The sequence below is a fragment of the Anser anser genome (genome assembly GCF_964211835.1).
Source record: "Anser anser genome assembly, chromosome: 18".
Classification (NCBI taxonomy): Eukaryota; Metazoa; Chordata; class Aves; order Anseriformes; family Anatidae; genus Anser; species Anser anser.
The window spans coordinates 12314257-12327925 of record NC_139739.1 but is presented as its reverse complement, the minus strand read 5'-3'; positions in this window follow the sequence as shown (position 1 = coordinate 12327925).

Below are 13669 nucleotides of genomic sequence, written 5' to 3'. Positions count from 1 at the left end.
TCCAGTTGTCACCAGTGGCCCAGGGATGCTTAAGCCGAGGGAGAAGTTGTGTTTGTCCCAGGTGTCGATGCTCTCACTGGGTATGGGGGCTGTTTCTGGGGGAGAAGATCTCACAAATCGGTGGGATACCGGGGTGAGGACCCGGCTTTGGGCACCCTGGCAGTATTCAAATCCAGTGATCCCTGGTGAAAGCTTCACACCCAAAGGCACCCAGAAGTGACGGGAAGCATAACCTGATCTTTTCCCCCCTGCTCACTTCCCCCCCCCCCATTTCACAGTATCTCACGTGAAATCCCACTGAAGCAACAGGTCAAGGTCCGGGGAATACTTCTCTTCCCCCGAGTAGTTGGTGGAGATAATTAACTCTGTGCTCCCTCAGCTGAAACTCGGCGTGGCTGCGCTGAATGAAGGGAGCCCGAGGCGTGCGGTATCGATGGGGAATAGACGGGGGAGAACGACAGACGGAAAACAGGCAGGATGAACGGGTAGGGAGCAAATACTGCTCGTGGTGGCAGCCCAGCTCGGGGCTGCACCGACTGGCACCCCCAGCATCTAGCACAGGAGCCAGGGCACCTTTATGTGGGCTTCTCGTTGGGCTTTGCAGACCCCTTGAAAGCCTTTGGGCAGGGGAAGGCGAGGAGCTCAGCTGGCTCTGGGTGAAGCTCCGCCAGATCCTGGTGCAATGTTCACTTCAGGGTGGCTCAGCTTCCTTCACCCAGCTCCTCTTTCTTAGAGAGCCAAATCTGGGGATCCTGAGATGCTCCTCGGGCCACGGGGGCTGCGGAGGGTCTCATCCAGAGCTGGTTCCTGCACGCTGTGGCCGTTCAGCCCAGGACCTGCCAGCCCCACAGGGTCCCCTTGGGAGTTTTTGGAGTCATCAGCAAGAGGACAGCCCAAGCGTCAAACAGCAAAGCTGGTAAGACCTGCACAATGGCAGCTGAGCTCCGCTTGTGCTGACATTTGGGGGGATCCATCCTTCTCCTGGCTGTGCTGGGCAGTCAATCCCCGCTCCCTACCTCAGTTTCCCCTTCCAAGCTTTTCGGAGGAGGCTCTGCCACGCACAAACACTTGGGATCCTCTCCAGGAGATCCCTGTGGCTTCAGCCTCCTACAGAGGAGGGCATTTATGGAAAATATGAAACTTGGGGGGTTACATATTTTAAAAAGAAGCAAAGGGGAGAGGGTAGCGACCATTGTGTGCTGTCCCTGCCTTGGCTCTGGGCATCAATTCTGGTCGAGGTGTTTTATCCTGACAGAGGCCCTTCCGAGAACGTTTAGGATTAAACAAGCTGTAGCTCCTTCCGGATGATTCACAGCTCAGAAAGGCAGTGCTGCACAGCAGCCAGGGAGGTCTTGGGCTCCTCTGAACCCATCTCGGCCCGAAACCCACCCCTTGTGCCCCTGCTTTTGGTGGCTCCACTCCAGCAGGACACCTCCAGTTCTGCCCCCACCACGGGAAGGCCAGCGGGATCCCCGCAGCCGGCGTGACGGGGACGAGCAGGCCCGCTTCCCATCCCTGCACCGAAAGGGAGAGGGAGGGAGAGAGAGAGAGAAAAAACGGGAGGGAAAGGACATGTCAAATCAATCATATTTAAACAAAAGCCGCTTCGGCCCAAGGGCCCTTTTAAAAGCTGCTTATTTAATTAAAAGTCCCATTTTCCATATTTATGGCCCTTATTCAGTTAAATATTAACCGCCTGGGCCAGCGCTGGTTTATTCTTTGGGAAGAGGCGGTGTTCGGAGTTCATTAGGGGTTTATCAGGCAGCCGGGGCGCCCGGCAGATGGATGGACGCAGGACAGCGCACGCAGGGACGGCACCGCCACCGGCCCGGCTCGTCGGGGACACCCCTTGTCACCTTCCCAGCCACCGTGCTTAGGGCAGGATGCAGGGAAATGGGGGAAGAATAAGGGATTTGGGACTGTTGGGCCAAATCCTCCTGCCCTGGGTGGGGACTCTCCTGGGGAGTATTTCCTGGGCTCGTAGGGATTTAAAGGTGATGAAGACCTCAGTGCTGCTGGCAGATGGGCCGAGGAGCTCAGCACCAGGGGCAGGCAGGGACAGCGTGCATGGTCCCATCCCAACCACCCCACACAGCTTATCCCCCCAGTGCCCCTAAGCGGTGGCAGAGTAGTCATGAAAACACCCCCATTTTGTCCCCAGCTTCTTGGAACATTTCTGTGCTCCCCACTAAACCCTTCCTGGGGCTGTAAAACCAGCACTGTCTCCAGCCAGGACCAAATTCCCAGCAGCTCAGCCAGTTGTCCCTGATGGCACGTGAAAGCCACGGCTGTGTTGGACCCAGCTCAGCCGGGTTTGGACAGCTTAGAGCCGAACCTCGTTAGAGGCTCATCAGCCAACTGTGGTTTCAATTACTGGCAACTGGGAGCTGGAGGCAAGAGTTAGGACCGCTGTGCGGGTGGAGGGGGACCTCAGTGGGATGCACAGCATGGAGAAGGGCCAAAAAAGCATAAATGGCTCGAGGAGTTGGCAATGCTTTTAGAAAACGTGGGAGCAAGGGGAACCTGAAGCTTGTATAGGCTCTTCTTGGGTTGAGTTGGGTTGAGTTGGGTTGAGTTGATTTGGGTTGAATTGCGTTGAGTTGATTTGGGTTGGGTTGAGTTGAGTTGGGTTGGGTTGTTGGTGCCCCAAGGAGCCACAAGATGTCCTGGCTATGGCGGAGTGAGTGGTGTGAGCACCACGTTGAGGGCAAGGCGCTGAGATGGGGACAGGCTTGCCATTTCTGCCCGTAGGGCTGAAGACCACGTGTAGGTGATGGCTCACGCGGCATGAAATGCCTGTGCTGGTTTTTAGCGACTGCTCTCCGTGCCTCTTGGTGGCTGCTCCACCTGGCTCTGCCAGACATGGTTGTGACCATAACGAAAAGTGTCTGCCGACCTCCGGCTGCTTTAACCTGCCCACAAGGAACCATGGGTGGGGAGAAGCGGTTCCTCCTTCACCACATAGTTAGCAGATCGTGGTTAATTGGCTCTTGTGTGTGCCAGGAGGTGCCCTCAGGAACCCTTGGGATGGCTACAGGAGATTGGGGCTCACCTGGGCACACCCAGGAGCTCGGTGTGAACCCCTCTGAGTGGCTTTTAGGGCATCCTCGTGCATCCCCGAGGTGCCCCGGCGAGCTGGGTACCACTGTGCTGATGCAGGGACGCAGCGGAGGGGTGAAGGGAGCATCTCCCCTTCCACCCCAACACCAAACGAGCTCTCCTCTTCCTCTCCAGCAGCAATAAAACCAGAGCGGACCGCGCCGCGGGAGTCCGACGGGGACCCGGTGTCGGCGGGGCGGGCAGGGCGAGTAATGAAACGGAGCCGGCGATTTTCTCCGGGGACGGCGGGCGAGGAGGGGGAAGGCTGGCGCGAGCCGCGGGGACGGCGGCGGGAGAGGCAGAGACACCGGGTTATCAGAGAAGTGTGAAGACAATAATGCAATCTGACATTTCTGAAATGAGACCCCCCGGTTGCCCTGGCAACGGCTCACGTGGGAGCAGTTCCCGGGAGACGGCTCCGAGATGTACCATAAATGATGTTTGATTAGAATTTAAATCATTTAGGCGGAGAGAAGATAGGCCTTTTGTCAGCGAGGGGACCCGTGGGGGTCAGGCGGCTCCGAGCGCGGGGTGGCCGGGGGCGGGGGGGGGACGCTGCCTTCGGCCTCACCCTCCCCACCAGGCACTTGGGGCCGAAGCACCCACGGTCTGTGTGTGCGTGTGTGTGTGATGGGAGGAAGAGGATGCCTTCGTGTCCTGGGAACAGAGCTGGAATCTCAGCGATGATTCCAAAATTTTTGGTGGTTTTACTTCATTTTTTTCCCCAGCTGGTGCGAAGCCACCGGGCCCCTACTGTGGCTTTTGCAGCAGTAGCAAATGTGCGCTGTAATTAAGACAATAACACTCAAAAATCAATTCTCCCTCCCCAAAAGTTTTCCCCAGGAGCAGGGGTGCAGCGTGCCGTTAGCCAGAGCGGAGCATTTTTCCCCGGAGAGGTGGGTGGCTTTGGGGGCAGCTGGGGATCCACACACGGCCCCGGTCAGCTCTCCGGCACCCAGCCCTCTTTGGGACCCCGCACAGCTGTAGGGCGAGCATTTCCCAGCTCTGAGGCGTGCGGTGAAGTCCCCTTTGCTGGACCAAGCCGTGTGCAGGGTGAAACACCTCGCCCGGCTCCAGGGGCTCGGCAAATTTCGCACTTGGAGCAACCGCGATGGAGACGGGGCCGGCGGCTGTGGTTTGTGCTGCTGCCACGCCGGAGCTGCTGCGGCGGGGTTCATCGGGTGAGGTCCCAACGTGGTGGGAAGGAAAGGCAGGAATTGCTCAGCTCGGGCACGAGGGCTCAGCTTTAAGCAAGCTCCTGCGGCTCAAAGGCTCTCAGCTCCGGGGGGCACCACTCAGCGCGCCCCTGCCTTGCCCAGCCGGCCCCGAGCGTGGGTTCAAAGCACCCGGACCTTGTTCTAAGGTCCTGGGGGTGTGCAGGGACGGCCACCACTAAACCAGGAGGCATCCCAGCTTCGGGAAGGCTGGCTCCCTGGAGAAAGCTGCTGCACTGCTTTGCTACCTGCCCGCAGGAGGTGCCTCGGTCACCTTCGGCGGGGACTTGTGGAAGGACGGGGGCTCGCTCGAGTGCGCAGGGGACTACGCCTGGCTGCGATGCTTCATGAGCTCATCTCCCCGTTCAGCTGAAGGAGGCAGGGCTCGAAAGGCACCGGCTGGGCAGGACGGGGAATTACGGGGCCTTGGAAGCTCTTGGCAGCAGCACGACCAAGGCGGACAAGGGGGTTAAGTCACAGCGTTGCCAAAGGGGAGCGATCTCGGTTTTTTTCCCCAAACTGAGCAGCCCCAGCTGGAGGAGCCACTTGTCCCTCCAGTCCTATAAACCCTGGGCTGTGGTACAAGGTGAGGTAAGGCAGAAAAGCTTCCGCTCTCCGTGCTGCGGGGGGAGCCAGGCTTTGCACAGCCTTTCCTCTCGGAGATGCTTTGCCCTTTAATGCCACGGTTTAGGTTCAGCGAATCTTCAGCGCCTGCTTTTCAACTTCCAGAAAATGCCATCTGATCATGAAATTAGAGCTAAACTAATAAGTCTCAACAAATATTAATCTAATGAATTTAGCTTCTTTCTGTTTGTGGACTGGCAATGAGGGAATCGCAGTGTTCTCACATGTATTAATTATTTGAATGTATTCAACAAACCTTTCCTGGCTGTTTTAACTGTGTGGCTCGGCCATGAATATTCCAGCTCCAACTTTTGTCTCTTTGGTTGTGATCACTGGAAGCCGAGCGACAATCACCCATCGGCTTGTGCTAGGAATTCAACGAGAGGAGCGCCGAGTCGTGCATGCCAAGCGTGACTTCTGGTGGTGGCTTTGCATCTTTGGAAAAATACCTGGGTTTGTGCTTGTGAGCCCAGGTAGTGGGATGGGGCTGGACAGGACCACGGGAAGCCTGGGCAGCCTTCGCCCTTCTGGTGGCTCTGCTGCAAAAAAAAAAATGTGTCCTGGAAGCTGGGTGCTGTGCAAGGTCCCACGGAACACGATGGGGGATGAGGTGATGGGTGCCACCTCGGCTGGGTCTCCTCTCTCCATCCCATCCCTCGGGCAGCGCGCGCGGGCGGCTTCGTTCCTCCAGCGGTGCCCAAGGAAAAGCCTCCGCGCAGGCAGGGGATGCCGCGAGAGCTCCGGGGACCCAGCTGTGGCGCCGACGGCGACATCCCATTAATTGGCACACACCAAAAGCGCAAACCCCTTACAGGACCGGGCTTGCCATCGGCAGCCAGCACCCGGGGAAGGCGTCCCGCGGCTCCGGCCGGCTGTCCGAGCCCCGCGGTGGAGCTGCCCACGGAGGAGCTGCCGTCGTGGTGCTCAGGACCCCCCCTCCTGCCCGCTGGGGCTCCGCCGGGCTGGTCTGAGCACGCCGGAGGAAGGGGGCTCGGCGGATGTGTTGCTTTTCAAATTAGCACTGAATTGATTGGGGTTGGGAAGCGGCAGCCAGGGCTCCAGCGCTGCCGCACAGGAACGAGGATGGGTCCAGAACAGAGATAGAAAGCTGAAGGTATCGCTGCCGAGGCAGGTGATTTTTTGGCAAACATTAAGGAGCCGCTTCAGCACTTCTGGGGATTGGTTTTTATTTCCTTTTAGGTCTCCAGTTTGCTGCTTAAACCCCCTGCCCGGTCCCCTCGCCCTGCCCCTTGGCCTCACTCGTTTCCCTCCTCATCTGTAAAATGGGTGCGTGCACAAAAGGCTGCGTTCGTCCTTCAGCTGATGTTTGCAGCTCCCAGCGACGCTGCTTGCTGCAGAGAGGGCTTCCCCCAGAGGGAAAATAACGGTGCAGGGAGAAGTCAGCGGCTTCGTTTTTATCCTAAACCTCCTGAATTTAGCAGGGGGAGTCTGCAACCTCTGCCGGCGCTGTGATGAGAACAGGACGGGTGGCAGTGGGATGGCATGACACCGGCAGCACCGCGTTAGGGTATCACGACCCCTTCGAGGTGGGGGACCCCAACCCTCGTCCAGAAAGCGCCCAAGACCTCGGCCTCCTGCCCAGGGCTGGGCTCATCCCTGCGGTGACCTCCCCAGCAGGAGGCCCGGCCGTCCTCCCCCTTTGTTCTGCTCCTGGCAGCCGCAGCTCCGGCGGCGCAGAAATGACTGATGGAGCGGGGAGGGCCACGGAGGAATGCTGCGGGGTGGGTTTGTGGGTTCGTGGAGCTCCTCTGCTCCCCTGCCTCCCCCTTTCCCCTCCTTTCCCTCCTTGGCCTTCGCCAGCCGTGCCTGGAGGCCGCCTGCTCTGGTCCTCCCTCGCAGCCTCCTCCCCGCGGTTCCTCTCCCTTCTCCCAGGGACGCACGACGTGGTGCCGGGGGGAGAGGATGGAGGAAGCGGGCACCTTGCAGAAAAGAGCTCACGTTTGCACAGCAGCCTCGCGGCTCGGAGGATTAAATCCCCTCATTCCTCCGAGGGAGGCCAGGAGCTGCCTCTGTGGTGGCTCCAGCAGCGGTGACATATGGGGACGCTGCCGGGTTTGCGTGCATCCCCACGCCCTGCTGGGGGGCACACCAAGCGCCGACGTCTCCAGTGGGATCTGCCAAAAAAAATCACCTGGCTCTGATCCTGCTCCCTGCCTCCGCCACGGGTGACGGGGGGGACCGTAATCCCCGCTCCTGCCTTCCCAGCTCTTGTTTTGCCTCCGTCCCCGTCTCCTCCCCGCGCACACCATTCGAGTGGCTCTTGGCTGCTTATTTCCTCCGACGGCATCAGGCTACAAGTGGCTGCGCGGTTCAAATGAACGCCACCGGGATTTTTATTTTTTTATTTTTTTTCTCGCCTCCGCTCCGGAAAGGGGGCTCTCCGCTCCGCTCTGCCTCCCGAGGGAAGGTGCCGGCCCTCCTCCCGTCCCTCTGCCCCCCTTCGAGCCCCGGGAGCCAGCCTCTGCCAACTGAGACGGACACGGAAGGCATTTTGGGGGACACGGGATGGGGTTTGATAAGGATGGGGTCTTCATCCATGTAGGACAAGCATCGCGGGGCGCACCCTGCGCTCTCCCCCTCCAAGGACCCCAAGCCAGCGCCTCACAGCAGCCCTTGGGGTGACGGCGGGGTGCAGCTGGGCTCCTCCGAGTTCACTCCTCACTGAGGGCATCCCACAGCTCTGCTCCTGCCGCCCCTAAAAGCCCTTTTCCTATGACCGGGGCGAGCAACGAGGGCGCAGTCGGTCCCCACATCTGGAAACCCCACAGCTGGGCGCGTTGCCCCCAAAACCCTGCGCATCCAGCCCCTGTCTGCTGTTTTTTTTTTTCCCCCCTTTTGCCCCAAAAAAGCCGTCAGCAATGCCCCAGCGGCGGGATGTGAACACCCTCAAAATTCGGCTCAGCACCCTCGTCAGGATCCGTCCCCATCTCCCCTCCCTCCTCCCTCACAGCTGCTTTCTCCTTCTGCTCCTGCTCCCCTCTCGCTCCCTCCACTCTGCCTCAGAGACACACATAACTCTCCCGTGAAATATATACAGTGTAAATATATAAAAAGCCGGCGTTTGCCTGCTGCTTATGTATTCATGAAATAGTAAATAAATTTTATGGGATAATGTGAAGGCTGCCAGGGAGCAGGAGGATGAAAACTAACCCCTAATGAGGCTCCGTGTCAGCTCGGCACACGCGGGATCGATCTGCCGCTTCCATTTAGCGCCTGAGCACGGGGGTGCAGGAGGTGCTTCCTCGGGCACCGCCGCGGCCGGGCGGCACGGGGACACGGGGACACGGGGACACGGGGACACGGGGATGGGGAGGGCGTGGGTAGGGGTCCTGCAGGGGCTGCGCGGCTCAGCACCAGATGTGGGAGGGGGAGAACGGGCAGGGTGCCTGGGGGGGGATGCAGGGGGGTGAAGAGGGTGCAGGGAGGGATGCAGGGAGGGATGCAGGCTTGTAGGGGAGAGATTCAGGGAGAAATGCAGGCTTGTAGGGGAAGGATGCAGGGATGGATGCAGGCTTGTAGGGGAGGGATGCAGGGGAAAATGCAGACTTGTAGGGGAGAGATGCAGAGATGGATGCATGCTTGTATGGGCAGGACGCGGTAATGGATAGAGGCTTATAGGGGAGGGATGCAGGCTTGTATAGGAAGGATGCAGAGAGGGATGCAGGCTTGTATGGGAGGGATACAGGCTTATAGGGGAGAGATCGCAGGAATGGATGCAGGCTTGCATGGAAGGGATACAGAGAGGGATGTAGGCTTGTATGGGAAGGATGTAGGGATAGATGCAGGCTTGCATGGGAGGGATGCAGGCTTGTAGGAGAAGGATGCAGGGATGGAAGGATGCAGGCTTGCATGGGGAAGGCGCTGCAGGCTTTGACAGGCTGCTGTGCTCAGCAAGGATCTTTTCATTTACCAGCAGGCGAGGAGGGCTGGGGGTGACAAGGCAGCTGGGGGTGGGGGCGGGCTGCAGAGGTGGGGGCAGGCAGGTGACATCCAAGCACCTGCTGGGCTCCAGCCCTGCTGCTGGTTTTGGCAGCGCAGGAGGGATCCCTGCCTCCACCGAGCTGACCCCTTGGCAAAAAGCAGCTCCCGAGCCTTGCTGCCACCCCTGCTCCTTCCCCTGAGACCGTCAGAGAAAGGGCTGAGAGGGGCTGTGTTTCCTTCTGCACCTCCTCAAAGGCCACCGTGGACTGCCACCCCCCCGTGCAGCGGGGCAAAGGCTCCGTTAGCCCACCCCAAGGGCCCCTCAAGCAGGACCCGCTCACCCTGGCCTCTCCCTGCGCACCCGCTGCCAACCCTGGCCGGGAAAACCCCACAAGGGACCCCATGCTCTGCCCCGAGGGGCTGGGGCTGTCCCTCCTGCCCTCAGCCTTCCCAGGCAGCAGCCCAAACCCATCACTGCTTGTCCCAAACAAACCCAGGGAACGTGTTACTCCCTTCCTCCCCCGCAGCCGGTTGGGCGTTCGGAGGCATTGACCTCCCTGTTTGGGGTAATTTTCGGCGATATTTGAACACGGGGTGGAAAAACACAGCAAAGCTGGCGGGCTATGGGAGGGATACAAGTCCCACCCGCAACACCGGGTGCTGAAGCTGGTGGGAATTCCGTGATTTTCTGCCAAAAAAAAACAAAATTGATTCACATCAATCGAGTTGCTGATTTCATCAGCGCCTCGGAGAGCTGGCGATGCCGTTGTGCCGGGTGGCGTCGAGCATCTTGCCTCCGTCATCGCCTGCCACGAGATGACGGAAGAACGCACGTGGCGGAGTAATGGCAGCCGAGATAAAGTCCAAATAACGTGATTTCCAAATAATGTGATTATTGCCTCGGATGTTCCCTTTCCACCAGGCACCGGCGCGGGAAGGTGCCCCGTCCCCCCCGTGCCCACCCATGGGCGCTGTGCCTGGGGCCGCCGCAGCCCCCCCGGCGCAGCGTCTCCCCCTCCTCCCCCCTCGCATTCTTTTTTATGGAGGGAATGAGATGGAGAAGTAAAAATTATTAACCCCGAGGTCAGCACTGGCTGCCTCATTCCTCTCTAGCTTCAAGCACTTTCTCCCTCATCTGTTTCACAGACAGCGATGTTCGGCTCAACACATTTGCATATACTTATTGCTTTTTTTTTTTTTTTTAGTCTTTATCTATTTATTTATTTTTAAAGAGACAGAACCGTGCTTCTCTCCCTTTTTTTTTTTTTTTTCCCCTCCTGCGAGCTGTAACCAACTGCCAGGCTCGGGATTTGCGCTCCCTCCTTCAGCAGCGCCGGCCGAGCGAGGCAGGGGTGCGCCGGCCTCGCCGCCTCCTTCTTCCCCTCGATGTCGCCGCTGATTTTTGGGGTCCCTGCAGGGCACCCCGCTGCCGTAGCCACGCAGGTTTTGGTGCAAGCCACCCCGATGCTCCCACGCACCGGGCATCCGAAGCCATCATCAGCAAAGCCATGCCGTCGTTTGGGCATGGAGCGCGTTGCAACGGGCCAGGAGCGTTTTGTCTCCAGGGACTGACCGCAGCCAAGGCTTTCCTCTGCCACCCAGCCTGACAAGCACCAAAAAAAATTTAAAAAAAATAAAATAAAAAATGGAGCGTGGTCTATCTGAAGCTGAGCGTCTCCAAAAATCACTCACAGATATTCATAATGGTCCGGCAGCTATTAGCGGCGCAAGGAAGAGGGAAAGGGAAGGAAATGAACGCTGGGCGAGAGGAGAAAATTCATAGCCCCGCCGATACGCCATGATAAATAATTATGAGTTATTAATTTTAAATTACATCTTTAATGCGTTGCATGATTTTAATTCCCACCGCAGTATTAATATAGGGGCCGTGGCTTTGATTAATTCGAAGCGGAACAGAAAGGTGTCGATTCCCAGGGCCGCCGGGGAGGGCTTGGCCGTGGGGTGCTGGGTGGGGAGCACCCAGAGGTGGGGCGGGGAGCACCCAGGGGTGGGGTACAAGCACTGGGGACGGTGACAGCGGGGTGTTTTGGTGCTGTGTTATTTTTTTTGGGGGGGGGGGTCACTGCGTCGGGCGTGCATCACGGTGCTGGGGACCCCCAAGCATCGCCACACCGCTGCACCGAGCGCCAAGCCACACGGAGGAGGAGCACCGGTTCCCATCCCCTGCACCACTTTATCCGACTCCTTATCACCCACAGCACCTCCTCTCCTCGCTCCCGCTCTCCTGCATCCCTCCGGGCTTGGTACGGCCGCTCCACGGGGCTGGGAGGGCGAGCATCCCAGCCCCCCTGCCACCCCCGGGGCCGGGAAGCCGCTCTAAGTTTGCTTTCCGAGTAAACTTCCCTAAGTGTGACAATCGCTTTAGCTTCCCAGCGAGGATTTGCCGGGCTCCTGTTATCTCTTTGAGAGTCGGGAGTTCTCCAAATGGGCATGCGAGAGCAGCCGGAGAGGTCAGAGCCGGTTAGGCTGCACAGCCGTTCAAAGCCGCCTTCCAAGCGGCATTAAAGACGGGATTAAGTCTAAGAGGGTTATGGAGGGAGGAGTAAAACAGCCTTGTCCTGCACCAAGCACCGAGATAAGGCTCTGTTCTGGAGGTGTGAACCCCCGCGTGCGCCAGCCCAGGCGCTCGGGGGGCTGCGGGATAATACCGCAGGCGAGCGGATCAAGCCGCAGCCCGCGGCCCCCTCGCCGGGGCGGTGCTGCCCGCAGCCGGCCCCTCTTTATGGGATTTTTGAAGCTGGGGAGCGATGGCACAAGCAGCCCTGATTTTCTGCTGGCTGGGGACAGTCCGAGGCAGCGGCTGGGGCCGTGGCGTGGCCCTGATTTTTTGTCCTGGGTTTGGATACCCGCGTCCTCCCGCATCTCCCCGGGCACTGGAGCCAAGACCAACCCCAAACTCCGGTGTCACCAGCCCCTAGTGTCACCAGCCTCCAGTGTCAGCAGCCTCCAGTGTCACTTCTTGCCACCGAGCAGCCCCAGCCCCATCTTCCTGCGCAATCAGGGAACCTGCCTGGTTCAGGTGTCACCGCACCGCCCTCCAGCCCCAAACATTTGGGGCCAGGCAGATGCTGGTTTAGCCCCGCTCAGCATGCCCAAGAAGCAATGGCACATCGCCGTGCACCTGGGGAAACCGAGGCACACGGGACACACGTGCAAAGCCACCGAAGGGGTGCTGAGAGGCTGTGCCAGGCTGCAGGAGCGGGACCAGGGCTGTGCTGCTGGAAACGTTTCGGGATGGACGTAGGCACGGGATGGGAACTGGATGCTGGCTGCCCATCCCTGCCCGCCACGCAGCTCCTGAGGGCAGGGTTTGTGGGGTTTTTTTTGGCTTTGTTGGCCGCGTACCCAGGCCGCTCCGCAAAGAGCCAAGGTGCAGCGTGATGCCTGCATGTTCAGGGGCTGTTAAATTAAACAGCTCGGGGAATTAACGGCACGCTGCGAGCTGCAGCGAACACGCTCGCAGCCAGAGATGGCTGAATTTGCTCCTCACCCCCCCCGAGAAATAAATAAAAAATAGGAGAGAAAAGCAAAAAGAAATATAAGAGAATCCCCGCCTGCTGCATGGAGGCTTTTATTCCTCCCTTGCCCTTTCCTCCTGAGTTTATTGCAGCGGTTTGGAGGACTCTGTGTTGGGGTTGATGCTCCCCAGGTGCCCGCATCCCCTCCGTGCTGGGTTTGTGATGAGAATCTGCTTTTTGGGGTCTCCGGGTGCTCTGGATGCAAGCAGCAGTGCCACCATACCGTGCTTGCTCAGCACCAGCGTGCTTTTTCTTGCTTAAAGGATAAAAAAAACATAGCAAGGAGCTGCTCTGAGTTTTTTTGGGGGGGCAGCCTGTCCCAGCTGCCCCCAACCCCTGCTGTGGGGTTGCCACAGGAGCTTTGGGCAGTGTGGGGAGGGGGCCGGCTCTGTGCACCCCCAGGAGCGTTTCGGTGCGCCGAGCACCCTGGCAGGATGCTGGTTTATTTTTGCCAGGGAAGTTGCTGGCCCTTCACTTAGGCTCTTTATTTTTTTTATTATTTTTTTTTTTCTCGTTCTGCACATGCAACAAACCCAACTGGAGGAAAAGGAGAAAAGGAGGAGGGTTTTCACAGGCGCCAAGGTAAAATCCCACGGTGCCGAAGCAGAGCCCCTCCAGCAGCCTGCTTTTTGCTGAAACCCCTGCAGCACGCGTGCAGCCCCGCAGCGTCGGGGAAGGATGGCCCGGGGGGAAGAAAAATCTTCCTATGCCATCCCCGTGCTGCCACGGAGAGCCGTGGCAGCCTCCTGCCTGCCTTCCCACGCCCAGCCGAGGATGCCCAAGGGTTTGGGGCACCCCCTCCGTGCTGGCTGGGCTCCGAGCCCCCCGCCTCGCCGTCCCCAGCATCCCCGCGCCGCTGTCAGGGAGGAAGACGTAGAGCAATCACGGCTCTGTGCTGCAAATATTAATTATCCGCTAACTGCTCTCCAGGCAGCCATTAGATCCCAGCTCTCCGACAGCTGTTCGCGGCCGCACGCCCGAGGGACGCGGCGGCAGGGAGCAGCCGGGGGGACAGCGGGGACCCGGGGGTGGCCGTGGGGAAGGGTCCCCGTGTTGTGCCACCCCCCAGGGGTGGGAGATACGGGAAAGGGGAGCAAGGCAGTGTTTTTTTCCATGCAAACTGGTTTTATTTTTGGTGGGGTGCTTCCTTCCAGCGGGGCTGCAGGGTTCGTGCATCCCCTCTGCAGCACCCTGCGTGGCTTCTCCTCCTCCCCGGCAGTGGGAGAGGAAGAAGTTGGAGAAATCCGGCTT